Source organism: Protomyctophum bolini (genome assembly GCF_963924005.1).
Source record: "Protomyctophum bolini genome assembly, chromosome: 7".
In the NCBI taxonomy this organism is placed as follows: Eukaryota; Metazoa; Chordata; class Actinopteri; order Myctophiformes; family Myctophidae; genus Protomyctophum; species Protomyctophum bolini.
Genome location: NC_137868.1, coordinates 28,700,860 through 28,728,159, shown reverse-complemented (window position 1 = coordinate 28,728,159; position 27,300 = coordinate 28,700,860). Strand labels below are relative to the sequence as shown.

At 42.9% G+C, this 27,300-nt stretch overlaps 1 long non-coding RNA gene across 2 annotated transcripts in view; it reads right to left on the bottom strand.

Moving 5' to 3' along the window:
* Window positions 1-27,300, bottom strand: part of LOC308318035 — a 145,534-nt gene that overhangs the window by 69,702 nt on the left and 48,532 nt on the right. For both annotated transcript variants that reach the window (XR_013964313.1, XR_013964314.1), the window contains exon 3: window positions 4,859-4,998. This is a non-coding gene — a long non-coding RNA (uncharacterized lncRNA). The remainder of the gene's footprint in view (window positions 1-4,858; window positions 4,999-27,300) is intronic.

Below are 27,300 nucleotides of genomic sequence, written 5' to 3'. Positions count from 1 at the left end.
TAAAGACCCCCAGGAAAGTGTTCTAAATCCTCTAAACGTCATTAACATATCGTTTTTTTGCAAAAAAGGTGAAGCGTCCCTTTAATGCTCTGCACGCATTACATTACGCCCTCGCTGTCAGGTTGAAAGAAGCAGCTGGTGACATCATGTGTATTGGAGGAGACGTGTGGTTGTCTACACACCATCCCCATGACCAGCCACTATTGGTTAGCATTGACAGGGACTATGCTGTACACATGGGAGGATTGGCACAACTACAACAAAAGGGGGAAAGAGAAATGGTGAAAGGGTTGAAAGAGAGGAATGATGACTGGAATAAAGTGAAAAAGAGAGGGAGGTGAGGGAGGGGAGAAAGAGAGGGAGGTGAGGGAGGGGAGAAAGAGAGGGAGGTGAGGGAGGGAGTGGAGAAAGAGAGGGAGGTGAGGGAGGGGAGAAAGAGAGGGAGGTGAGGGAGGGGAGAAAGAGAGGGAGGTGAGGGAGGGGAGAAAGAGAGGGTGGAATCATGGGAAGGAGAGAATGAAGGGCTGTGAGTGAAACTACAGGACAGATGGAGAGAAAGAAGACAGCGAGAGAGGGAGAGAAATAGAAAGGAGTGTAAACAGTTCAGAGAATGAGAGAGTTCAGCGAAGGCCTTGGAACCAATCAGGAAACCCATTTTTCTCATTTCAGATGGAATCATTTTTCAACGGTCACGATTCAGGGCTTACCATGACCATCTCTGGTCTTTGAACGGGCACAGGCTTTGAGCCAAGCACCTCCCACTGAGCTGTGAGAGAATGTTTTGAACCATTTTGAACAAAGAGATTGTTCTCCCCCCCCCCCCCCCCCCCCCCTTTTTTTTTTAACAATTACCTAAGCCTTGTTTCACCAAAGCCACCACCATTTCTCCATGGAGAATTAGCATGGTTGTTATGAATTCAGTTTTGAGCTACACACAAACAGAATTGCGCAAAAATGTTTGCCCTCAAACGTAACTGTGGAAAAAGCAGTTTTGTGACGTGAACATGAGTGTTTTGTGATGAACTTCATATGGGAACAGTGTTGCAGTTACGCAAGTAATGAAACTGAAACACACCCTAATAATCTAGTAATGGTCATGGGGTTCCAAACACAACAAAGTGATTTGGTTTAGTTAAATTGATTATTCTATATATTGCCAAGCAGTCAATATGCAATTAACCAATGGATGATCATCATTTTGAGAATAACAGCATAGGGAATACAGTCTGCAGCAGGAATGAGCATCCTGATGAGTGCATTGGGTTTAGGTCGTTAAGATGTCATTAATATGCAAGTATCTCACAGAAAACAAGTGACTGTGTGTCAGCATCTCACAAATGCACTCTCATAAATGTATTCATAAAGTTGTGTGCTCGCACACACAAACACACGCACGCACGCACACACACACACACACACACACACTAGCGTCTGCCCCCCACATGGAGCGCCTGTGACGCAAAGGAAAAGTCATTAGGGCCCACACTTCCTCCCTGAGCAGAAGAGAAAGAAAAGGTTGGCCAACATGAAACACACAGGAAATAACGTGGGTGACTGTGGGTATGTGCACGGCTGCATGTGTGTCTGTGTGTCTGTGTGTGTGTGTGTGTGTGTGTGTGTGTGTGTGTGTGTGTGTGTGTGTGTGTGTGTGTGTGCGCACGCACGTGTGCGCCCATATGTGCGTGCCCATCTGTCTCCATTTCTCCACTTAGGTCAGACCTATGTCTTGTAATTGGTTTGCCTTTGATTGCTTTCATTGATAAAACCACAGCTGCAATTACAGCTAATTAGAATACAGAGCTAATGGTTGTCGTGCTGTCTCAGCGGGTTCAGGTTCACAGGACCAGGTGATGCTGTCACAGGTCAAACCCTCTTCCTCTTTGGTGTGATCATTTTTTACGGCATGTGGCTCTGAAGACAGTGAGCTGTCTAGTAATGCGTCTGTCTCTCTGAGTGTCTAAGTGGCTAATGTTATTTTTGAGTGGTGCTAGCCACTCCTATATGGAGCAATTAATGTATGTCTGAGCACTTGAGCTCTTCAGAGCGAACATGAAACCCTTACCCTTACGGGTCCATTTGTTTTCATGTTGTGCTCTCAAGAGATCTGCATTACTTAATTTACAAGAAGTCTACACAATTCGAATGTCATTTTGATCAACGTTTGCCTACGACATCAATACAGCAGTTTTTCCTTTTGGGTCTGAGAGGCTATGGCATGGTCACGGCATGGTCCGTGGCTTGATAAATAATGGACATTGACATGAAAAGGTTGAAAACCCACTAGGGCATTCATTTACGAAAAAACATAAAAAGTTTAAAAATTGATGCTACAAATTTCTGCCAGACATGTTATGTTTTGTAGATTTAAATATGGAGTCATTACATCACAGATGTCGTAGACTGGCCACACATTTTTTAATCATACTGTTCTATCCATTATGTACCTGAATAATGGTGCAATATTATGAAAAGAAAATCTGCAGTTGGACTATAGTGTTTCTACATCACATTAGTGTTTCTACATCACATTCTCACAGTTTCCACCAGAGACTTTAAAGTAGGCCTACAGCATGACGGAGGTTACAGTGGTTTCTGTTGTGTTCTGTGGGTTCTGTCGAGGGACTTTCAGTTCTGCCTGTATACAGTTTTACACAGTTTAGAGCTTCTGCTTTTAAATGCAGCTTAATGTTCCAGTTGTGTAATCACCTGACGCAGTGTAACATACTGTACTGTTCCAATAGGCATGTACTGTCTCACGTTTCTGCGTGACTGTGTGTGTGTGTGTGTGTGTGTGTGTGTGTGTGTGTTTGCTCAATTTGGTTCAGCTCCTGCTGAGACAGAGAGAGAGAGAGAGAGAGACCGACCGACCCCTGGGGTTTGAGCATCTGCTGAACATTCTGGAAATTCAATCACTTAATGACAAGGAGACCCAACCTTTTTGTAGCATATCATATCAACACACACACACACACACACACACACACACACACACTGGCAACAGCAAGGACAGCATTTCAGTCATGGAGAAAGAAGTGGCGCTCCCGAACACATACTGTAGGGACACTGATGCGAGTGCCACACGCGTGCACGAAGCACACACACACACACACACACACACACACACACACGCACGCACGCGCGTGCGCGCACACACACACACACACACACACACACACACAATCAGTAAAGTAACTTGGCCACCTCATCTCATCTCTGCCTACCGCTCCCATGAACATCTGTCACCTCAACAGGATCCAAACTGCTAATCAACACACACACACACACACACACACACACACACAGATGACCTCCCTCCGTCAATGTAGTTACCTAAAATTTGGCTCAGTGGGTATCTTTCAATAACTTTCCCTGTCTCTCTCTCTCGTTCTCTCTCTCTCTCTCTCTCTCTCTCTCTCTCTCTCTCTCTCTCTCTCCCTCTCCCTCTCTCTCTCCCGACTACCGATGTTCTTATCTGCAGATGTTTTCAACTGTCACACCATCGAAATACGATCCTCGCCTGTAAAGTCTGATGCACCTGTTTCCTCTCAAATTCCCCCGAGTGCAACTTTATTCCTTGCCTCCGGTAAACACTCTGAGGCCTTATTTAACGGCATGTCAAAAGACAACTGGGCCCCTGGCACTCAAGGTCCACTGTTTCCCACACAACCTACCCACACACTGAACGCTACAGATGTTAGCTATTGTCTATGCACAGTAAGATCCTCAGTTGTAGTTTGAGCCAGAGAGTGTAGAAATGGAACCAAATAGACCTGTGAGGGTCCATTTGGTTAATTCTTTACACTCTCTGAGTTAAATGAACACTATGGGTTTCATTGTGTGGCATGGCTTTCCTAATTCTGTCATTGTTTCCACCATGAACTAGAACAAAAGCATACAGATGGCTAAGGTGTTGTGTGACCCACTGTGTCTACAGACGTGTGTGCTGAAGTCCTCACTCGTCCATTCCCTCATTCACAGAATCGGCTCATATAACAATGCTGCTTCATTATGAGTCAAACCGCTGGCCTCATTTGTTTCTTTTTGGAACACAGACGCAATATTCCCCTGCCAGGTATTCATTCATTCATTCATTCTTCCAAAACCGGCAGTATTTTTCAATTAAAATGGACGTCTTCGGCACGGAAGTATTGGATTTAAAAGAACGTCAATGTGTTAAACAAGTCTGGGAATTCAGAATGGGGGAAAGAAACGTGACCCGAGTAGGAATGCGTAAATTACGTCAAACTTCAGCGCTCTGTTGTGCTAAGGTTTCCAGGTGATTTTGTCAAATTGCGATGAACAGTTCCCACCATCGCTTCATTGCCTGAGTAACAATGATGACTGACAATAATTATTAAGAGAGCTAACAGGCTTTCACCACATATCCACCCTTCGCCTGGAAAGGAGCCAGCTTAGGTGGATCGGGCATCTGGTTAGGATGCCTCTCGGGCGTCTCCCTAGGGAGGTCCTCCCCACTGGGAGGAGACCCCGGGGCAGACCAAGGCACAGATGGAGGGATTACATCAACTCACTGGCCTTGGAACGTCTCGGGATCTCCCAGGAGGAAGTCACTAATGTTGCTCTGGAGAGAGAAGTCTGGAGCTCTCTGGTGGAGCTGTTGCCCCCGCGACCCGACTACGGATATGCGGTTGAAGAGGGACGGAAGGATGGATTTGCCATGGGTGAGGGCAATGGTAAAAGAACCAAAAAGGTGATGAGGCTGTGCTGATTGTCCAGCTGCCTTATCAGCCCTAGTGGTTAGGTGTTAGTTACTATCCACTGTATCCAGTATCCACAGAGATCAATCAACCACACAGTACATACACAGTGTATTTCCAACAAGTGCTTTCTGCCTCACCGTACAAATCCAGTCCCGCTCTACACGTGTTGTCATGGTCTGGAGCCACTGAGGAATCCTCCAGAGTTAATTAAAGCCTCATGTCTGTCCGGAAGACAATTAAGGTCATGATCTCCCAGACCTCGCCGTTCCCTCACTCCCTGAGAAGAGAAGAGAAGAAAAGAGAGTCTTAATTGAACGAATAGCAGCACGGAATGACTTAATGAACTACCTAACGAGTCCCATACTTGTTTAATAAGTTCTGATTAAGGCGTAATTAGGGCAATAATACAGCCCGATTCATGGCTTCAAAGGGCTGATGAGACACAGTGTCGACTTGTGGCTGTGAGAGGATAAACAAAGAATCACGGCCACTACACAGAAACAAAGACATGATAATTATTATGTGAGTGCCTGAGTGTGTGTGTGTGTGTGTGTGTGTGTGTGGGATTTGTGCATGCATGTGTGCAGTATAAAGTGTTGTGACTCATCTGCTGTCAACATGGTACTGGTATTTAGAAAGTCATGAAAACTAATTCTGGTGCATACTCTTAGACTCTTTCTAGACAGTCAGAAAGAAAAGCAAAAGCCGGATCTGAGCCGCAAAGAGTAACAAATCAGGTCCTTTGTTGGTGTATCATAAATATTTTGGATTTGTTTGCATTCACAAATTATAGGACTTTCGGGGAGCAGGAAATGCCGTTCACCCACTCAATGCATGTTCCAGTGTTCTGATTCTAAAGTCTGAGTATAGCAAAGAGATTGAGACTGGCTGCACCCATCCATTACCATTTAGCCAATTCACTGAAGCCTAAGAAGCTCAGAATAAAGCGACAAATCTGACAGATCTTAACTTACTTGCGGTGACTGCCTGCCTAACAGATTTAGTGAGTAATCGGGTAGTGTGTGTGTGTGTGTGTGTGTGTGTGTGTGTGTGTGTGTGTGTGTGTGTGTGTGTGTACAGCACTCGCCAAGTTAGTCATATCATCCCTGTGATGCAACTGGTGGAATGCATTCCCCATATTCACATTAGTTGTCTCAACAAACATTAATGTGGAACTCTATTCAACGGACACACTGTAAACATACCTGGCATTCTATTCAACAGACATAAACGTACTATACAGTATGCTCTACTCCATTCAGTAGGCAAACTGCATTGCTTTAAGAGAGTGCTAAAGAGAGTATATAGTATGCATGATTCAACACATTTCAATGGGTGATGCCATTACCCTTTAGAGGGTTGAGTCGCTCATAAAATCACAATAACTCATGCTGTGGGAGGAAGATGACAAACGCTTTGCATTGCTCCTCAGGAAAGCTCTTTCTCCACATGATTCATCTCATATCAATGATTCAGATGGTAAAAGACCCACAGGCCTTTGTATTATACCGGCAATATTCAATGGGCTGAGTAGTGGGAGTCATTACTCATTCTCCTCCATTATCATGTGGGGCATGAACAGTGGGCCGTGGGTCACACGCTCCACTGTTCATGAAATGTTGAATGATTCCTACTGTAATGCAGAATTCACACCACGCTGTATCTCACTTTCCTGTTGCGAGAGAGTGATGATGAGCCACCAAAAAGCAGAGCGGACAAGTTAAGAAAAGTTCAACTTTGCTGCTGTGTGTGGTGGAACAAATCCACAGCCAAACAGCACGCACTCTGAAGTAGGTGTGGCCTAGGGCATTTACCAAATGTGATTTTTGGTAGTTGACTCGAATACCATAATAGCCGATTAATAGTTGATTATTTGCCAGCGAAATATATATATATTTTTAATATATATCTTAACTATAAATGCACCAAGTCTCTGTGTGTACGTCTGTAAGTCTGTAATACACGTACCTCGAGAACCGTTCGCCCCACCTCCTTCAAATTCCACACACGCATTCCACACCCCCACAAGGAGTGCAGTGCCCGGTGTCCGACATCTGACATCATTCTGACATCTGCATAGACTCCATATTTGGGCATGCCTGACAAAGAACTGCATATATGGGCATAAAAAGGGATACCGCTGACATCGGTACTTATGATGTCTTACACTTATGACATCACGATATAAGTGCAGTTCCCGGTGTCGAGGCGCTCACCCCCACTGTTGTGCAGAACCACCACAAAAATCTTCTGGGCAGGGCCCCTGCCCAGGCTCCCACGAGCACTGGCCCCCCAATAAAAACAAGCAATTCTCGGCCTCTCAATGAAACAGCGCAAATCGGGACAAACCTGAGGTGGAGTGAAATATGTTCGGCTCTGCACCGTGTCTGTTTACAAATGAGCCGCAACCTGATTGGACTATTGCCAGTTTTGCCACCAGCATGTTTGTGTGCTCTTAGCTGCGTCATGGGAGTTCCCCATGGATTCCCCTGGCAGTATAGTTTGACTGCGCCGCACCAACACAACAACATTTATCTGTCCTTCTCTAAACCCTCAATACCTTAAATGAAGTTACTTTAGCATGAAATAATATAGAAAATGACTGTTCAAACAAATATACCACACCTGAGGGCGAGAAGCGTGCAATGGCCATATATGGAGCGTGTCTTGAGTGTACAGGGTTTGATGAGGTCAGGTCAACATGTCAGAACAGGTAAGCTCCATATATGGAGAGCTCTGACACTTATTTCAGACATGCTATAGTATGTGAAGAGTCTGTCTGCCTGTGCTATTAACTCATTTTGGAAAAATAAATAAATCCTCCGGTGAAAAGCTGGAATTTGGCAGGCTCTCAGTCAAATCTGGTCACATATATCCATATACTAATATTGATGACATCAGGGATCTCCATGTATGGGCTTAATTGCGACAGCAGGTCTGATTTACTATGATAGATTCCTGATTTACTACAGTATAATCCATAGTCATAGTGATGTCACGGGACCTGAGCACAGTATATGGGGGCTTTCTCCATGTATGGGGTTTTTGAGTGAGCTTTCCCCATGTGTGTAATAATCAGTACCAAGCAGTTATGTCCAACTTCCGACATTATGGTTCGTATTGTATTGGATTATTGACTTGATTCCTAACAAACGTAAAATATTAAGAATACGTTTATCATCATCACTTAAGACATTCTACCCAAATGGATATTGCAGTGTAGACATGTATGCAAAACGCTACCAGACTCACCATAATGAAAACAACAACAGTTGCAAATGTAATTATTCCACAAAGTAGGTCTAGTCCAATTTTTCTCTGCCTCTCCTCCATGGTTGATTTGTTGTTGTTTTTCACCGCAGTTTTCCGTATGCAATGACTGTAGTCCGTAGTGCAATAGGCCTATACCAAATTCAACCACCAGAGGGCAGCGGTCTTTTCTGGCATGAGTACTGCTGTTTGGTTTCACTGCTTCAGTGAGTCTGAACGTCGGGAAAACTCATGTACAGTTACAGAATTTACAGTATGATATAACAATATCCGAATCAACCATGAATGGATTGGAGAACTACCAACTACACTACCAACACCAGAACAAAGTTCTGGAGAACTACCAACTACACTACCAACACCAGAACACAGTTCTGGAGAACTACCAACTACACTATACCAACACCAGAACACAGCTGGAGAACTACCAACTACACTACCAACACCAGAACACAGTTCTGGTGTTGGTAGTATATTAGCGAATATTCGACTTTTGATGTACATTACGTGTCGAATAGCGTTTTTCTAGTTGAATATTCTGTTAATGTACTAGTGTGGACTCTAGGCTGTACACTGAATATTGATAACAAAGTATTTAAACTAGCAGTTTAGATGTGACCTTAATCAAGATTGAACAACCAAAAGGGGTCCTATTTCTTACTTAAAATGCAACAAGCTGCCAGAAACTAGCACTCCCTGCCTGTGAGCTGGACCACAACTTATTTATGATGGTGTCACTCAAACCTCAAACACGACCATTGTGCAGTAAAACAGAGGGACATAAATCGCAGATTCAGCATAAGTGCTATTGCTATGCGAGGCCTGATAGTCCACCACGGAGTGAAAGTAAAGTGCATGGTGTCACTGGAGATGTCAAACTGCAATATTATACCTTTTAAAAGACCTTCATGTACGACTCACTTATAGACCTTGTTACGTGCCACGTAGGTAGGTTTCTCTGTAGGTTATCTATATTCCTCCCGTCTGTCCTTCCCTCTCCCCTCTTTCATTATCTAAGGTCTGAGGTCCATAACCACCAGTGTGGCTGACTCCAGCAGCCATCATTGGCCAGCTCTGATTCCCTGGCTCCGCCTTCAACCAATCATACTCACCTGTGCCCTATAAAAGGGCTGTGTTGGGCTCAGTGCATGATCGATCTCTCTTCATCTTCACCAACACTAGTTTGTTTATTAACCTAGAGACCAAGAAACCTTGCTAGAAATTCAGTTGTTGATTGTGGTTTAATGCCATTGCCCTCTCAACCCAGCTCATTCACAAAGTATGACCAACGTAAAACCACAGGCATTATCCTGAGAACTAAATTGTATCGGTTTAGTAATAAACCCTGTGCTCCCCCCTTTCACAGGTGCCTCTCACAACCCCTCCCCACCATAGCTGCTCAAGCCTATTTTATACTCCTACACATTTAAGATTGGCTTTTGATTGGTGGATGCATGGCTCCATTTGCAGGCATGCATGGGTATGGAATGTCTCTTCTTCTTGTCTCCTGGTTTACACACAAGGTTGAAGTCACTTCAACCTGTAAAATTAAACAACTATATGTGCATGGTGAAAATGATTGTCTCGCGCGCTCGCGTGCGCACACACACATACACTGTATCATAATGATGAATGCCTCAGCTGGCATGTATTTTGTGTGTTTTCTGATTAAAATGACTTGATATCAATAACAGTGACAGAGACAGATAGTATAGCTGTGGCGATGATATGTATTCCCATATTACCAGGGCTACGTAAACAAGATGACATCACATAACTGACAGGTCTCTGTGAAACCCTGCACCACAGCACCGCACTGCCGTGTGCATGTTTCTGCGTGTGTGCTTTCGTGCACGCAGCATTCTTGTTTACAGCCTGTCAACTAATGCACACTAGTGTCCCTCTTGGTAGAAAACCGCTGACAGAATCACAGTATCACACTCCTGGCTAGTGCTGTGGTCATCACTTCACTCCCTACTGTCACTTTTAGGGTGCATAGTAAAATCCCGGCACACTTTCGTTTAACTCTCAAAGTGTAAAAAATAGACCCTTAGGGGTCAGTTTTACGGATCCGTCAGAGGTTTTGCAGGCAGCTGCAAGAGGTGACCAAGGCATTGGCATCCATTGGCAAACCCAATGGATTTAAATCATTTAGCCTTTGAAACTTTTCTTTATAGTTTTACAACGCCAAAGAGCCTCAAGGAAGAGCCAGTGTAACAAGTTCAACTGATTTACTTCCTCAAATGAAAAACATTTGGAGGGTGGGGGTGCAGCAGTCTGCTCACAATAACAAAAGTTTCAGTTTGAATAAAAAAGAATTGCCTTTCCAGTTCCACACACAATTATGCTACATTTTCCCACAGCGTATCTCCTTACCCCATTATCATTATATATTTTGATGTTTCTTTAGTTTATCTGCTTCCAATGTCTCAGAATTATGTCATGAGCCTGAAGCAGTCTGAGGTCATCCTTCAGAAAGTTATTAGATTTGTGCTGTTTCAGTGAAGACATACTTGTGACACAGCAGAAAAGCATGGCAGCTCTTGCAAGCATGGTGAGGTCAGACATTATCCATGGACGACTCACTGGTCCCCAACATCAAAATGTGTCACTCAACCCATTTTCATTGCTTTTGAACACTCCTGTAGTTCAGGGAACACATGTCAGTTCTCCATTTGAGAGTTATAGACAACGTCCTACAATTTAACCTCAAAAGTCATTTTCTCTACAACACACTGACATTAATATAAAAACCAACCCCTTGAATACTCCCCTTAATTTTGTACTATATAGTATATAGTTTTCCAATTCTTAATTTTACATTGCCGGATACATTTTGATATCTTTGTATCATAATCTAGGGTTCTCCCTGGGTTCCAGGGGGCCCCCAGCTTAATGATAAGAGGTAAATTAACACTGAGGATTTCACATTATAGATTGTGTCCCAGAGATAGCAATCATATCAAATGGGATTCTGTGGCCTTAAGCATATCAATGTGGGATACTTGAAAATTAAAAAGCTTGAGAATCACTGATCTAGGGTAAAAGCACATGTACGGTGATTGCTACAGCAAGGACTTTCAGGGTTATCAGATTCCACTTCCCCTCACAGATGTTTACTTTAACTGACGTTAACCCACAATGCCTCAGGAAAAACAAAACACAAAGTTAGTGTCTTGTGACCTCCACACATTGGTCAAACACTGTCCTGAACATTATCATATAATTACGTGTTCTCATCAAGGACAATCTTTTCAACATAAGTGTTTCAAGTCCCAAGGAATGACATCATGCCTTGGATAAGTTCACTTAATAACCGGTGGCACCAGTCCAGAGTTCCCTCCCTCTATTCCATAAACACAAAAACAGCTGACGGTTCCTGTACAGAGGCCCAGATTTCCCATAGCTATCATAAGTTATTGACTTCCACTCATGTCAGTTCTGAGCTCGACAGACTACAGATCAAGACTATTAGATCATGTTTCTAATGGGAAACAGCTGATAATTCCAGAGGAAAACATGGCATGTATATTTTTTCTGTAGGCTACTTCTGAATGCTTGGTTGTCGTAATGCTCCTCAAACTGTAGGGCGGACCTCAAAATGTGTTCTGTTTCTGATGGTTCCAATCTTAGAGCTTAATTGGCCTTAAACAGGCCTTTTCCTCCCATAGGATTCTTCTATTGTGTTCAATCACTGTCAATCATTTTGAATTGCTTTCCAGATTCTCCAATATAGGCCTGTTTTCCAGTTGCACCCTTCTGTGCTAGTTTTCAAACAGGAATTATTATTTCACAGTCCATAAAGAGACACAACTCACTTATATCAATTTGGTTTAAGATTAAAAATATGTCAACATTTTAACAGAATGTTGCAGAAGTTCTACATGTACATAAATCATAGATATTGCACAGCTGTCTAACACCATATATAGCTATACCAACCTCTTCGAATGGCAAAGTTCAGAAATTGCAACGTGTGCAGTGACAGCGTTCACGTGGCCTGTTTGTTTCCATTGTTTTTACTTTCTTCAAGTGCTTCATTCCCACATTTTTCCAGTTACACCCTTGTGTGTAAAAACTCAGCATTACACTGGGAATTACAGTATGTCATCCTGCCTCCCTGTCGGCTTTTTCCCTATAATAGAGGCTCAGCTGATAACACACGTGGTGCTGTTTTAACTGTTAAAGCCTATGGGTGTGGAGGAAACTGTCCTAACCCATATCAACATGAGCGCGGGTGTGGGTGGGCTGGTGGGTGAGGGTCCTGTTGTTTCCATACACACCCAGCAGTAACACCCATAGCAGTCATTTTTTTTCGTATAACTACTCTTTTAAAAACATCCCTGCCCATGTTGCTACAAGCGGTATGCAGCTATGTCCCTCTCTATGGGGGATAGTTATTATGAATTGTCACCAATTTATAGTTTTTCTATTGTATGAAGCTGTAAAAAGAAATTTACTTTATACCATGACATGGCTATAGGCAAGATGTGAGGCATTTTAGTGGAATAGAGCACCAGTTTGACCCCAGCACTGGGAGATAACAGATTACTTCAGCTGATATAGGCCCTGAAGGAAGTTAGCCTTGTTTATGGGGGAAATGACATCATAGGCTCAGCCCAGACAATGACCTCATGCTGACAATGTAACTATTGAGAGAAAGAGAATGAGAGTAAGGGCGAGAGAGTGGCTGAGTGATGTACAGTTGCAAGAGTAGAGGAAAACGAAGAGACAGTCAGAGAGAGAGAGGTTACCAAGATTATTATTTAGCCTGGATAATAAAGCAACAGATGAAAATGCATAGTGGTTGTTTTAAACTGATAGCTAATGTGATGTGTAAACAGTATAGGCCTATATCCTGTGCATAAATTCAGTGGTTAGGTGCATTTGTGTGGGCACCATTATTCCCCGTGACTGAGAGGGAGGAATAAAAATGATTTTCCTCTATCTAATATTAATATCTTAATATTGTTTTAGTATTCTGTGCTAGTGCAAACATCTGTGTTGATTTAACTCGCAGTGTAAATAGACCCTTGCAGGTACATCTTTATACTCTGAGTTAAATTAATACTGCAGCGTATGTTCCCAATGGTTCTTCCAGAGTTATCCGTTCACACATGGGACCATTACAACTTTCCACAACAGCATTCTGTTGCCCTGCATTTTCTATAAAGTATGATTGAAAATAAAAAACACTCATGCCAAAAGGATGACTGGAGAGGTTTTTGGAGATGTGGGACCTCCCAGGAGCGGAGTTGGACCTAAGCCCAAAAGCAGAGCTCGCTGAATGGGATAAGGCTCTCAGAATGAGCCTTGGATTATGGAGCTCAAGAGCCACAACACACCAGAGGACAGTGGTGGAAATGCTGATTTTGGCTAAAGAAAGAGTGATAGAAGGTTGTGGGAGAGACAGTTTGTGAAGAGTTGTTTAGCAAAACCATCACTATGCCGGGGATAAAAAATAAGGGATTTGCGGGGATTTGGCTGTTAGCTACTAGGTGGTTTAAAGTACAGAACACTGTCTCCCCTGCATTTATCCAACACTGGTGGGCTTCCACAACATGGAATCTGCCGCCGCTTCCCAAAAGATGTAACTACGTGAGGCCTGCTTTTGTAGTTAAGGATTTTAAGATCAGCACGTACAGTACTCCTCAAATCACGGATCGACACTGAAGCAAAACCACTCCATGCCAGAATAAAGCTTTAGCAATATGACTTGGATTATTGACCTAGACCTAGTGGTCTAAAACTAAATACTGATGTTGGCTGAAAGCAGTTAAAATAGTTTGAAAGAGGAGGCTTGTGTAGCGCTGTTAGCATAAAGTCTGTGTGCAATGCATGGCATAAAAATACAGGGCTATTTGGATCTGTGTGCCAGAGAGAGCTGTGGGTATGTTATACTGTTTGTTAAACTGTAGGAAAGTTCTCCAAATTAGTTGCAGGCATGTTTCTGGTGCGTCCACACATGACAAGAGGACTGGTAGGTTTTTAATGAGTCCGTAACAAGTCTGTCACGACTTATTTTCAGTTTGGGGGCGGAATAAAGTACTGTATGCATGATACAATTCTGAGCATTCGTTTAACTCTCAGAACAATGAACAGATTTAGTCCAAAAAGGAATGGTCATGTTTAGAGGAAGAAACAAAGTCGGGGGGGGACCTGGCAAGTAGGTTCTTTGGAAGAATGTGATTTGGGCCAGTGCACATTGTTGGAATAGTACACAAACAAACGGTGGCAAAACGTCTCTCTCTCTCTCTCTCTCACACACACACACACACACACACACACACACACACACACACACACACAAACACCCCTGTGTGTGTGTGTGTGTGTGTGCTTCATTCTCCAGGATCCTCATTATCTCAGGTGATGATGACTGATAGGAGGAGCTGGGTAGAGTGTAAATCTGTCAATTCCTGTCAGGTTGAGAGATAATAGATGCTCTAACACGACAAGCATATCAGAATACTTTTACTGTACACGTGTGTCTGCGTGCGTGCGTGCATGTGTGCGTGCGTGCGTGTGAGAGAGATAGAGAGAGGAGGGCATGCTGTGTGTGTGTGTGTGTGTGTGTGTGTGTGTGTGTGTGTGTGTGTGTGTGTGTGTGTGTGTGTGCGCGGGCTGATGCCATGCCAAGAGAAACACAATCTGCAGGGACAGGTGAGCATTGTCCTCTGTCCTCCCATCTCTCTGTCTACTTCACCGTCAACTCCGACAGGAAGGCCTCAGGAAACAGAGCTGCCATCCTGCGTGCTATAATGGATGTGTTCTGCGCTGCCTCCAGGTGGCTGTAGGGGTCTCCACCTGACCCCGTTTGGGGCCCCGGGACTTCATCATACTTCACCACGATTCACCATCCCCGTCCTGAGAGGAGTTTCAACTCCCATTATGTGACAAAGGAAGAATGACTGAGTGACATCCATTGTTCCTGGCTGGCCTCTCAATGGCTCCCGGAGCAATTCAGTGGGATGTGGGTCATAGGGCAACGGGATTCTGCTCATGGCCAGAGATACTCCTGAATGCCTGTCTCCTCGTCAGTGGTGGACAATGTATATGCTCAAGTATTAAAAAGTACAAATTGCAAAGCATATTTTCTTTTTTAATATCAATGCGTTGCTGTGTTGACATTTAGATCGTAAAGTCAGACCTGTCTGAAGTGAGTGGTGCAACAGCACCCCCTGTTGGTACCCTAAACATACATACACCAAGACACCAACAGGGACGGACAAAGCTGGGCATTGGAGTGGCTGCACCCTATGGTTGCACCACATCTACAGAGCTTGTAGATGTGGCTATTTTTACCATTATTTGAAATAGGGCTTAATAACATGATTAATTCGAGTCCCAACTAAGAGTCCCTTCCTAGAAATGTAGTGAAGTCAAAAGTACAATATTTCTATTTGAAGTGGCCATGTGCTTGCAAACAAAAACAAAACAAAAAAGTCAAATATTATACTTAAAGCATAATACTTAAATAAATGTAGGCCTACTTATTTTCACCATGTTCACCACTGCTCCCGCCTCCTTATACAACATGTGTTCTTTTTTCATCAACTTGCCATTTACAAATCAAAATGGTATAAATAACAGTTTTACTGTATGATCCCCTGCAAGGAAGGGAGTTGGCCACCCAATGCCTTTGCCTGGCTAGCACCCAAACTACTGAAGTGCTATTTTGTTTTAGCAGAATATTTTAATTTCAGAGCAGCATCTCTGGAGAGTATAGTTCCTTAATGGCTAACCTCCAAATGGCAATGGAGACCTGAGTCAGCATAAAACTGTACATTTCCTTTGAAAAATCCTAATTGGAGCACAAGAGAAAATAAACTGCAGGTATCTGCTAATGATGAAGTGTTAATTTCCTTGCCAGTGTTTAATTACTAAGTTATTCTACATTCTTTTATATATGAACAAGGTACAAGTCCCCCCCCAAAAAAGTGTTTTCTTTTCAGGTTTTTCTGTCGAGGAAGGAAACTAATTCACACACCAGTCACATATGGTCTGATTAGCATACCACAATGTTAACTCTAACTTTTAATGGCATGATCATCTCACACACTCATTTTCACTGAATCTTTAATGAAAGATTACCATATGAGCATCTTGTCTCTCTTGCCAGCTTGAGCCCCAAGGCGAGGTGGCGTCAGGTATGATTTATTTTTTCCTTTTTTTACTGCATTCAGCAGCAATTCAACCTGTAAAGGATGAATTAGTCATGTAGCAGATCTACGAGCTCATATCGCATTGAGCTGTGACACATTGTGAGCTGGGACATTATTTTGTTATTTGTAACCATGTATAACTCAGGCTCTATATATGTGCACACAGTACACAAACACACCCTCACGTGTACTGCATGTAATGAAATACACAAGCATTATGTTGAAATTACTTGGACATGGGCGTTATTTTATTCATAGAGATTTTACAGGAAATATGATATAACTGTCAGCTGCCTTGCCCATCAAACAAGTGTGAATGATGAATAAAGTAAAACAGAATGCAACTTTATTGTCAGACCACGGCCAGAAAATAGCCTTTGATCTTGTCTCAAACTCCCAAAAAATAGAGAAAAAGGAAAGAAAATAGTCTGCCCAGGCTCATAACTATACTGAAGCTTTTGAATTTATTTCATACAATTTGAATAGATTATTTTTGTAATCGACTAAATTGATTTAGTCTGATTAACCAGCCCTGTATTATACTTTGTGTACAATGATGGTGAACAAAAAAGTATGAAGTAAACAATATGATGCATTGCAAGGTTGTAGACACTTTTTTTTAATAACCATTTATTAATCGCAATTGAGGCAAACGTTTGAAACATTGGTGATAATGATCTGAAGTCAATTGGCCCAGCCCTTAGTTGCTAGTGCGACAGAGAGAACCTTTACTTCCCCTGTCAGTGTCCCACCTTCAAACTCTCATATCACATGTGTCATATCACGCCCAGTTAAGGATAAGTGAAAGCCTGGCAATATCTGTTCAGTAAAGGTAAAAGTTTATCAAGTCATGTGAAATTAAAGGTGAAAAAAAGGTATCCAGGTTTGATAAAAAACATGATGTGAGATTTTCTCTCCGACCTTTGAGATGTATGCAGCACATACATACTGTACTGCAGTCTCATCTCATCGAGTCTCTCTTAAAAACACCTTCCTCTGCAGAATCTGTCGCACTAATAAGTCACAGCATCTCTTCATGCAAGGAAGAGGAAACGCATAAAACGAAAATGCAAACGCCTGCAACAGCCCTTTAATGCCGCTATAAATCAAGGGGGATCATCAAGCTATAGCTGCAGTGGAATACCCCCTCACTCCAACGCACGCACGCATGCATGCATGCACCCACGCACGCATGCATGCATGCACGCACGCACGCACGCACAACTTTTTCTGTCACTGCTTGCATTGGAATAATATATATGGCAGCCCAGTGTCCCTCTCTCTCTCTCTCTCTCTGTCTCTCTCTCAATTGCACTCCCTCGAATGCACATACTGTATAGTATACACGCACACACACACACACACACACACACACACACACACACACACACGTGGAGGTGATTAGGTGAATGAGCACCTTGGCAGAGTATTACAGCATGAATCACCATATTAACACACAGCAGGGCAGAGAGCAATTGGACTAGGATGATGATCTATAACACCCCATGGTAACTCACTGTCAGTGTCTGTCTGTCTGTCTGTCTGTCTCTGCTAGTTCAACTTTAAACTAATGCCTGATGTGTAGCCTACTAAGTTGTGGACTGGAGTTGTCCATTGAAAATAGATCTACATGTTCACAACACATGGCAGCATGATGTGTTATAGATCTGCTATTTTTGGCGCACGTCACCCACGCACAACTGAGTATAAATCAAGCCTATACAATACGATCATGGTCCGTGCAGGCAGGGGTGGACCTCCCACTCTCACATGAAGAGAAAAGAAAAGGATAGAGGGTTTGGCTCACGGCAAAGACAAAACTTCCTGTTAATGTGTGGTGGGTCTAGATACACACACACACACACAAACCCCCTGGATATCTAATATACCCTCCAATGCCTTGAAAATGACACTGAACTCCAAGCATATAGATAAGGGCTTTGATGAGTGTGGCTGGTATTACCCTACCCCAGACCACCATAGACGTTGATGATAACTCTGATGATCCCAGCATAGGCCGGCTTTCAGCGCACACACACACGCGCACACACACACACACACACGCACACGCACACGCACACACACACACACAGAGAGAGAGAAAGAGAGATCGAGGCAGATGGCAGTGGGAGAGAAGGATAGAGAGACCAATAAAGAGAGTAATGGAGAGACACATTGACCTCGGTACACCTGGCCTTTCAATGGCTCCTTTCATTAGGCCTTTAAAACAGTAAACCCATATGTCCCTGACACTGAGCAAAATGGACAAAATCCAATATAACAATATTTTTTGACCAAATATCTCAATTTTAGAGATTGATTTGTGACACTAATACCATATTGTGACAATCTTTTTATTATGTTCACAAATAGCAGATCTACAAGCTCACAATGCATTGTGACGTGATACGTATAGTGATTCAAACCAGGAAAGACAGCACTATTATGATATTACAATATCCCAAATCCAGTATCGTCTAGTCTTATACATCATGATATTGATAGATTACCTAGCCCTGCTCGCCCAGACTCTTTTCTTTGCATTGTTTTATCTCAATATGTTCGTAAGGAGAACACATTGGAGCAAATGTGCAGCGAGCCTCAGGCGTCATGTCTTAAAATAGATCAGCAAGTGATTTAAGGCGTACGTGGTTAACCTGCACCTGCATACACTCTTAGAGAGGAAGTGCTTGAAATAAGTAGCACCTTGAAAAGGTGCCTTTCATCGTGTCATCACTTGTACAAGAGAAGCCCTGTCCGTCGGTTTAGCTTTCATCATTCATGGGTGAAGCTGGTGTACAGCTACTATAAAGTATAACTCCTGACAAAGTTCACCCAACCAGCTTTCATAAACCACTTCTGTTGGGAAGTAGTCTTAAACTGCAGTTCATGACCCAAAATGAGTTGCAGCACGGTGTCTGGAGGTTCTCCACATGCCAAAGAGTGCATTTAATGAGCCTGGGTCCCAGCAGGGCAACGCACTATTTACTGCGTTTGGGATTCGGGCTGGAAAAGTTTACAAACCCCTGTATAAGTTAGAGAGGGGTGCTCCCAAATGTACTGGAGAGAGCACAAACAAACAACACAAGGCTTGAGGCTCCAGATCAATGATATGTTTACCTCATCATCATCACCAGGTTAATTAACAGATCAATGATATGTTTACCTCATCATCGATCACCAGGTTAATTAACAGATCAATGATATGTTTACCTCATCATCGATCACCAGGTTAATTAACAGATCAATGATATGTTTACCTCATCATCACCACCAGGTTAGGTTGGGAAGGAATAACCCGTTAAGAGGCACATGTATTTTCTGAAAAACGTAAGTTGCTACGTATGTCATTGGCGCTCAAAAGCTTTCATGTCAAGGACCCCTGGGTTCAAGTGGTTAAGACAAAAGTAGGATAAAAAAAGTTCCAAAGAAATGAATAAAATATTTATTACAGGTAATTATTGCTAGACAGACACTTTCTAAAGATCTCTCTTAAAGTAAGAGAATTCCAGTACACTGTAATAATATGATGATGTAAAACTTCCATCATTATTCTGTCAGCTCGTCTGAACGAGAAGACTCACCTAATGCCATTAATAGTCCTTAGTGCACACAGGGCTATAGGGAGGATCAACCGGCCTCAGCCCACCCACAGCACAGAACATATACAGGCTCAGTGTATTTCAACTCCTAAAGAGTTGTGTCAGCAACTTCTTAGTCTAATCCCACTCTCTCCATCTCCTTCTCTACCTCTTCCTGTCTCCCTTCGCGCTCTCTCTCTCTCTCTCTCTCTCTCTCTCTCTCTCTCTCTCTCTCAGGTTGACCTTTACTGCTATAAGTTCAGGGTGGGCTCACACACACACACACACACACACACACACACACACACACACACACAGCACAGCACAGCGCAGTGCAGCGCAGCACAGCACAGCACAAACCTCCCATGCATAAACCATCTCTGAGGGTCTGCTCCACAGTTATTAAAAAGTTAGTAGAATGTTTATACTTGTCTTTTTTTACTTTATGGGCGAACCGCCCCTTCTTAAGATCTTCCCATCCGGGTCATCTCGCAGCCGACTCCCTGGAGAGAGTGGGCACAGTACAGAGAGAGAGAGAGCGCATACACACACACACACACACACACACACACACACACACACACACACACACACATACATACTGTACTGTTTTTCCTCACGCTGACCAGAGCTGACAGTCCAGAGATCCCAGAAGCCCCGCAGCCACATGCCTTTTATTGAGCTCTGCTTTATGCCCACATCAAAGCTGCTCTCTCACACAACTGAGCATTGTTGTGTGCAGCAGGCCAACACAATAGCATTGTACTGTGTTATGTATATACACCATCTGAAGCACAGCAGAATAGCGTTCTACTGTGTTATGTATATACATACCATCTGAAGCACAGCAGAATAGCATTCTACTGTGTTATGTATATACATACCATGAAGCACAGCAGCTTTAAACCAACCGGAGAGCTGGGTAAGTGGTGAGTAAATAGAAAAAGAATCAACATTTGACGTGTGTCTTCCTTGAACAGAGGAGCAGTAATCACTGCATAATGTGTATAGTAAACATACTGCCGCTGTCGGGCAGGAACCTCTCATCTTCATATCCGAACGTTGTGTGTTTTTAAGCAAATGAATTCCCTACTTGATCAAACCACAGCGTCACACTAAAGCATCAAAGGCAGCAGATCCACAAGCTGGAAACGAGGCATGAAGCGAAGCGTCTTGAGCTTGTAGATTTGCTACTTTTGCTCATTTTGAATTTGAATCATGAAAAGTAACGGTTTTGGACATAAGAGGATTCCACCCAACAGAGACGATTATACAACATCTTTAAACTAACTGGAAAGTGGGTTTGAAAAATAATTAACAGTCTTTCCTTGAACAGAGGTAAGCAGATAGATCACCACTAATCACTGCATAGCGTTTATACTAAATATATTGAATTTTCCATCCGAAGTCTGAGATGCATGGCTTATTGTTTGGTAAACAGCAAAAGTGGCAGTTTCCTACAGTATAGCAATCTCATTCATAGCGACAAGAGACAGTCATAGCGACAAGATTGTTTTTTCAACTCGCTATTTTCTGCAAGACATTACTCTAAAGCCATATCTCCAAAAGTGGTGGGCCAAACTCAACAACCAACATGTCAATTTGAAGCTATGATTCCCTGCTTTCACATAACATGAGAAAAACAAAAATTAAAAAACAACAAACAACAAAAACAGCCATAGAGCATCTGCTGAGCATTAAAGATGCTCATATATGAGATCACATAATTACAAAAAAATCTACTATTTAGTTTACTTTATTGACCCTGACTTACAGTGTCTGGAAAAAACACACATGCACATTTTTTATTTAATTGTTTGAAGACTGTGCAAAAAGGTTAACCATTTAAACCCTATATGGTTAAGTGGAGTCCCTCAGGGCTCTAAACTAGTGTGTGTTCTGTTATTATAGGGCCGTTTGACATGCTCACAACACGTCACACACAATACGGCTGCTGGGGATGAAGTGGTTAATGGGTTAATTCATCTTGACATTTCCACCTTAGACTGGCAGGAGCCTTGCCAAGTTAACATTTATAACGCCACGTTTTAACACTGATTACATGCATCAAATCAGAAGTTCCCAACTAGTTCCCTCTATGTGTTTGCTGAACAACGCTTGTTTATTGTATATATTTGCCACATTGAAACATATAGGTTGTTCTTTTCTTAAAGAAAGGTGAAAGTGTTTTTCATAACGTAGACTTCAACTGGTTTACTGCTGAGACAGTGAGCAAGAATGGAAATCAGTGTCAGACGTAGTGAAAAACAAAATCAATTCTGGCCTGCAAAAAGGGTAGCCGCAATCCCACAAACACACACACGCAAACACACACACACGCGCGCACACACACACAGGCACATGCACGGCACATTTGGATATGGCCACCCAGGATGAGAAAGTATTGGAAACTTGAACTGTGTTTATAACCTAACTCTGGATTATAGGAGGGAGAGAGAGAGAGAGAGAGAGCGAGAGCAAGGAGTTTAGACTGCTCAGCTGTAACTAATTAAAACACAGCTGCCTCAATCTCTCTCTCTCTCTCTCTCTCTCTCTCTCTCTCTCTCTCTCTCTCTCTCTCTCTCTCTCTCTTTCCAAGCACACAGTAAACCCTGTTTTAACTACCCTTCCTGATGTATATTAGTTGTTAATTTCACAGAGGAAAGCCAGTGTTTTTCTATTTTTTTCCTCCTATTTTTTTAAAGACCAAGTTCAACAGGCAGGTCTTGTTAAAGTGCAAGGTGTGTGTGTGTGTGTGTGTGTGTGTGTGTGTGTGTGTGTGTGTGTGTAGTGGTGGCGGCTGCAACCTGCCAAGAAGGACATTCCTGTCTACCTGACATAGCTGCAGAACCCACACAGACACACAGTGTGTGAATAATTAGGAGCCTGTCAGTTCAGAGGCTTCTGTGTAGAACACCACTTCCTCTCTGGCACTTTGGCCGTGCTCTTGGAAAATAGTTCCCATTTTACAGTCAGCTGACCAAACTAAATAACTTTGAGCATTCTTGGCATGCAGAGAGGGTGGGTTTTAGCAGCACATGGACAAACGCTGACCCTGCATGGGCCCGTCTGGGTTCTTCAAAGTTGCGGAGCGCATGTGTAGCCATCTGTAGGTGCATTGAGCTTGGTTTCACATTATATAACCCCCCATTTTGACCTGAGATCAGTTTTCTGAAAAAGCTATGTTTCTATGTCAGATTGTCAGTCGTTCTTCGATTTTTCAAAAATAGCAGACCTACAGACTCATAGCGCGCCACTCGGTGGCGCGCTATGGGCTTGTAGATCTGCTATTTTTCAATAGCTAAAGCATAACATAATGCTAACACCAAAAGGGGTTCCCGGCCCAAAATGGGTTAAAGACCTGAATGGGGACGATTCTACAATAAATGGCTTCATTCTAAATCAGTATTGTTCTCAAACGTTTTTGTGCCATGGACCCCCAAAATGGCATTTGCCCGCAGATTCCCTATCTGAAAATATGTTGTGCCAGTCCGGCAGGCATTAGTCTAAGAAAGTGAAAGCAATCCGCGGCGATGCATCCCCTGTAATGAGAATCTGGCTCAAATATGGACAGCTATCACATCCGAGGCAGGCGGAAGTGTCGCGTTTTGTAAGCTCATAACGTGGATTTCTTTGGCACTGGCACCACGATGTGGATTATAGTGGTGTTAACTGGTATTTGTTTGCTCACTTCTTTGACAATAATGACTTTGGTAAGTCTATGTAGACGCCTTAAGAGACGACATCACCCTGATAAGAAAACCCTTCCTCTCATGGAAAAGTTCAGATGCTGTTTTTCTCCCAATGTGGAGGTCGGAAGAATAATTAGGATTTTTATTGTGATCTCTCGCCCTTGAAATATATAGTCCTTGGTTTCTGTTGTGTTTGAACAATAATAGCAATTCAAAACAGTTGCCCTCAAAACCACACCTCCAGTCGACGGGAGGTGTGCTCATGATCACAGCAGCAGAGCCTGTTTGTCCACGGCTGCACGAGCACCTGCAGCCCATCAAGTATCATTTATGCTTCGTCCCGTGATTGTGTCGCGCAGGCAGACCTCTACGCTCACAACAGTCGCATCTGTGATGCGATGTGATTTTGTATATCAGCTGTTCTCTGTGCGCAACACTGTTGCACTTTGAAGTATAAATGTCTCCTAGGGTGCATCTCACTAGCCAACACACAAGAGGAGGTTGAATGAACTGAAACCAGTGTTCCCCAAAACAACAGGTTTGGAGATCTGTTGGGAATTGATTACATGAAACAGTCACCCGTGCGACCAGTCCCAATATTTGTAAACAAATAATTGGTCTATAGAATCATACATGAATTCATACAAGAATAAAAAATTTGGCTGGATAGGGCTGCATAAAATTCAGTATGTTAGTAACCACACAAAATCACGCCTTGGCCAAGTAAAGGCATTTAGAAAATAAGCATCCATGTGAAAAGTTTGAAAACCACAACGCTACAGAGAGTCAGCTGTAAGCCATTTTCTGTGGAAGCTGCACTAACAGCCAAGTCTTAAACAGCAGGTCTTATTGGCAGAGTTAAAACACAGCTGTTTATCAGATGAAAGTCTAAGAGCAGTGTTCCCAAATAGAGGGTCGTGACCCATTTTGGGTCTGCGAGTATCCAATTTTTTAACCTTTGCTACAACAAAGAACACAATTTATTTTAAAACTTTTCCAAAACTTTTTCCAAACTTTTCAAAGCAACATGTCGATGCGAGCGTTGGAGATCTGCAGTCTCAGGGAGGTTTAGACACGGGCATTTCATTAGATGAATTTTAACGAGTAAGCACTTACATTCTCAGAGATTAGAGATCAGGGCAATGGACACTTCATGAGAAAAAGAGAGAAAAAGAGAAGGATCCGGGCACACAAAGTTAAAAAATGAGGAACGCCTTTATTGAATTAAAAGGCAACTGCCAACATGTTTCGACCTAACAGGTCTTCATCATGGACATTTCATATTTGTACATGTCAAGAGTAGCATGCGTTCACGCTACACCCACACTAAGTCAGAGCCACGCTATAGAACAAGAGATTGTTGCATATTTATACTGTATTAGTTGTTCATTTTAGAAGATTTCGGGAGATTTAAATTTTGACCACATGTTCGTAGCAACTGTAACCTTCCAAAAGGTCAAGATCTTTGAAGGCAACAGCCAAATCTGATGAAACCAAGATGCACAAATAAATGCATGTATATACTGTAGAGTGCACACACACACACACACACACACACACACACACACACACACACACACACACACACAGTGCTGGGTCTTCAGCCTGCCAACAGCAACAGTGGTCCAGAGCCAAGGATTTGCACTGCCAAGAGTTGAGGTCTCGCTGCGCCCTGAACGCTCAATTCACTCGCAATGTAAACACCCATACACATTTATTTAGTTGCACTTGTGAGGTCATCCTGGGGACTACACACACATAGACACACGTGCACGCACGCACACACACACACACACACACACACACACACACACACACACACACACACACACACACACACACTTCCTAATCCCTCATCCTGACCTGAACCCTAATCTTAATCCTTGCTCCCCCCATTCCAGAGTGAGTACCCCTAGGGTGTTTTCTTTATTTGTGTTGTGTTATTGTATTATGAGGAATAATATATGTGGTCATTCTCTGGTCATTTTAAAGTAGCCCTGCAAACTGCTAGACTGTGAAATTGTTGTTAAATTTGGCACAAACATGTACATTTACCCACATAAGACATCCACACACACATCAACATGCACGTGTACACGCACGCACGCACGTCGCACGTACACACACACACACACACACACACACACACACACACACACACACACACACACACACACACACACACAGGACTCTTTTGACCATGGAATGATTTAGTCATGACCTATTAATCCCTAATGCACTTGACCCTTCAATGTATTTAACATAAGTGGTATCTGCATACAACACATGTGTTATACTGTACTGTGGCTGCCAGACCACAATGAACACTGAGGGGCGTTATGGCTTTCTGAATTATGTCATAGGCCATCCAAGTCTTTTTGTTTGTTTAGAGCCTTATTATTATAAATTCCCCGTCCCCAGCCAAGTCTATGGACTTTAATGTTTGTGTGTGTCAACATGCCCCCCAGGAATCTGGAAGCCCTCTCTCTCTCTCTCTTTCTCTTTCTTTCTTTCTTGACGACGGGAGAGGATGGATGGATGGAGGGAAGAAATGAGGAAGAGAGAGGATGACAAGTGGGAGGTAGGGACAGAGAATGGGGGAAAGAGGTGGGAGGCATTTGGCCAAAGGTTGAGAGAAGGAGCTTGACACAGTGGGGAGAGAGAGAGAAAAAGAGAGAGAGAGAGAGAGAGAGAGAGAGAGAGAGAGAGTACTTGACAGAGTGGTCTGGGTGGCCACAGGGCAGCCAACCATGTCAAATGACTGACCTTCCAGAGACCTCTCAAGTCAGCCTGGCCAGATTATTCTTACTGCCAACCGACTCACAGCAGTGCTCTCTCTCTCTCTCTCTCTCTCTCTCTCTGGCAAAATTCCCTGTCGTTCCTTGCTTCCTTTCCTCCCATCCATCCATCCTTCAATCCATCCCCTTATATCTGACCTTTGCAATGTCAAGTCCTTACTTTTTGTTTTTCATTTATGCCGTACAATACACCACATGCCCATTTCCCTGTTTGTAATCATTATTGTAGTCACGCATGACATTCTCAATCTTCTAAATGTCCCTGTGTTGGAAATGCTGAACAGTATTTATGTCCGTTTATTTGGCTTTCAATTACTATTAGCTTTCATTTCATCCACAACAAAAGGCTCCTATGTTCATAATGGCCCGATAAGGATTGATAATAGCCCTTATCGCTCATTGTGAGTAATGGCAATACTGCACTTTGCTTTCGTGCATTTTATGCCGGGTGACATAATACTGTTTTGATAACCACGGATAAAAACAAAGCTTCTCTGCCTCCCAGTGAATTGGACTGGCGCACTTTCATTCCACTCAATTCAAGATCTAGAGGAAAACTGCAATTTGTGGCATAATAATGGAGCCCTCATGATCTGATAACGTCTGTGCAGATTGGATTTATTAGTTTTAAAAATCCCCCGTCGGTTTGACGGAGAACTGAAATGACCCCTATACTATCCTGACCGCAGCCTAGATAGATCCATCTCCTTATCTCCACCGGGAATGTAATGTTCACTGGGAATGGCTTCAAAACAGTGTAGGCAGAGGACAACTGAGAAACTGAGATCACACTGGTTATTTTAATTACTATAGAATAATGATTGGGTTATACAAAGGCCACGGAGTCATTTCTAATAAATCAAAGCTACTGATCAAACCTAATCCCCCAAAGTTACAAACTGTTAGTGTTATTGATGGTTTTGGTGATTTCTTTAATTTTTGTATTTGCTGGAGTAGCTCAGATTTGAACATCACAGACTAGGATTTACTTTAGTGTTTCTTTTTTCACAGCAATTGAAAGATAAGTTCATGCTATGATTGATCTACACATAAAGCATTCGCAACTCTGAGAA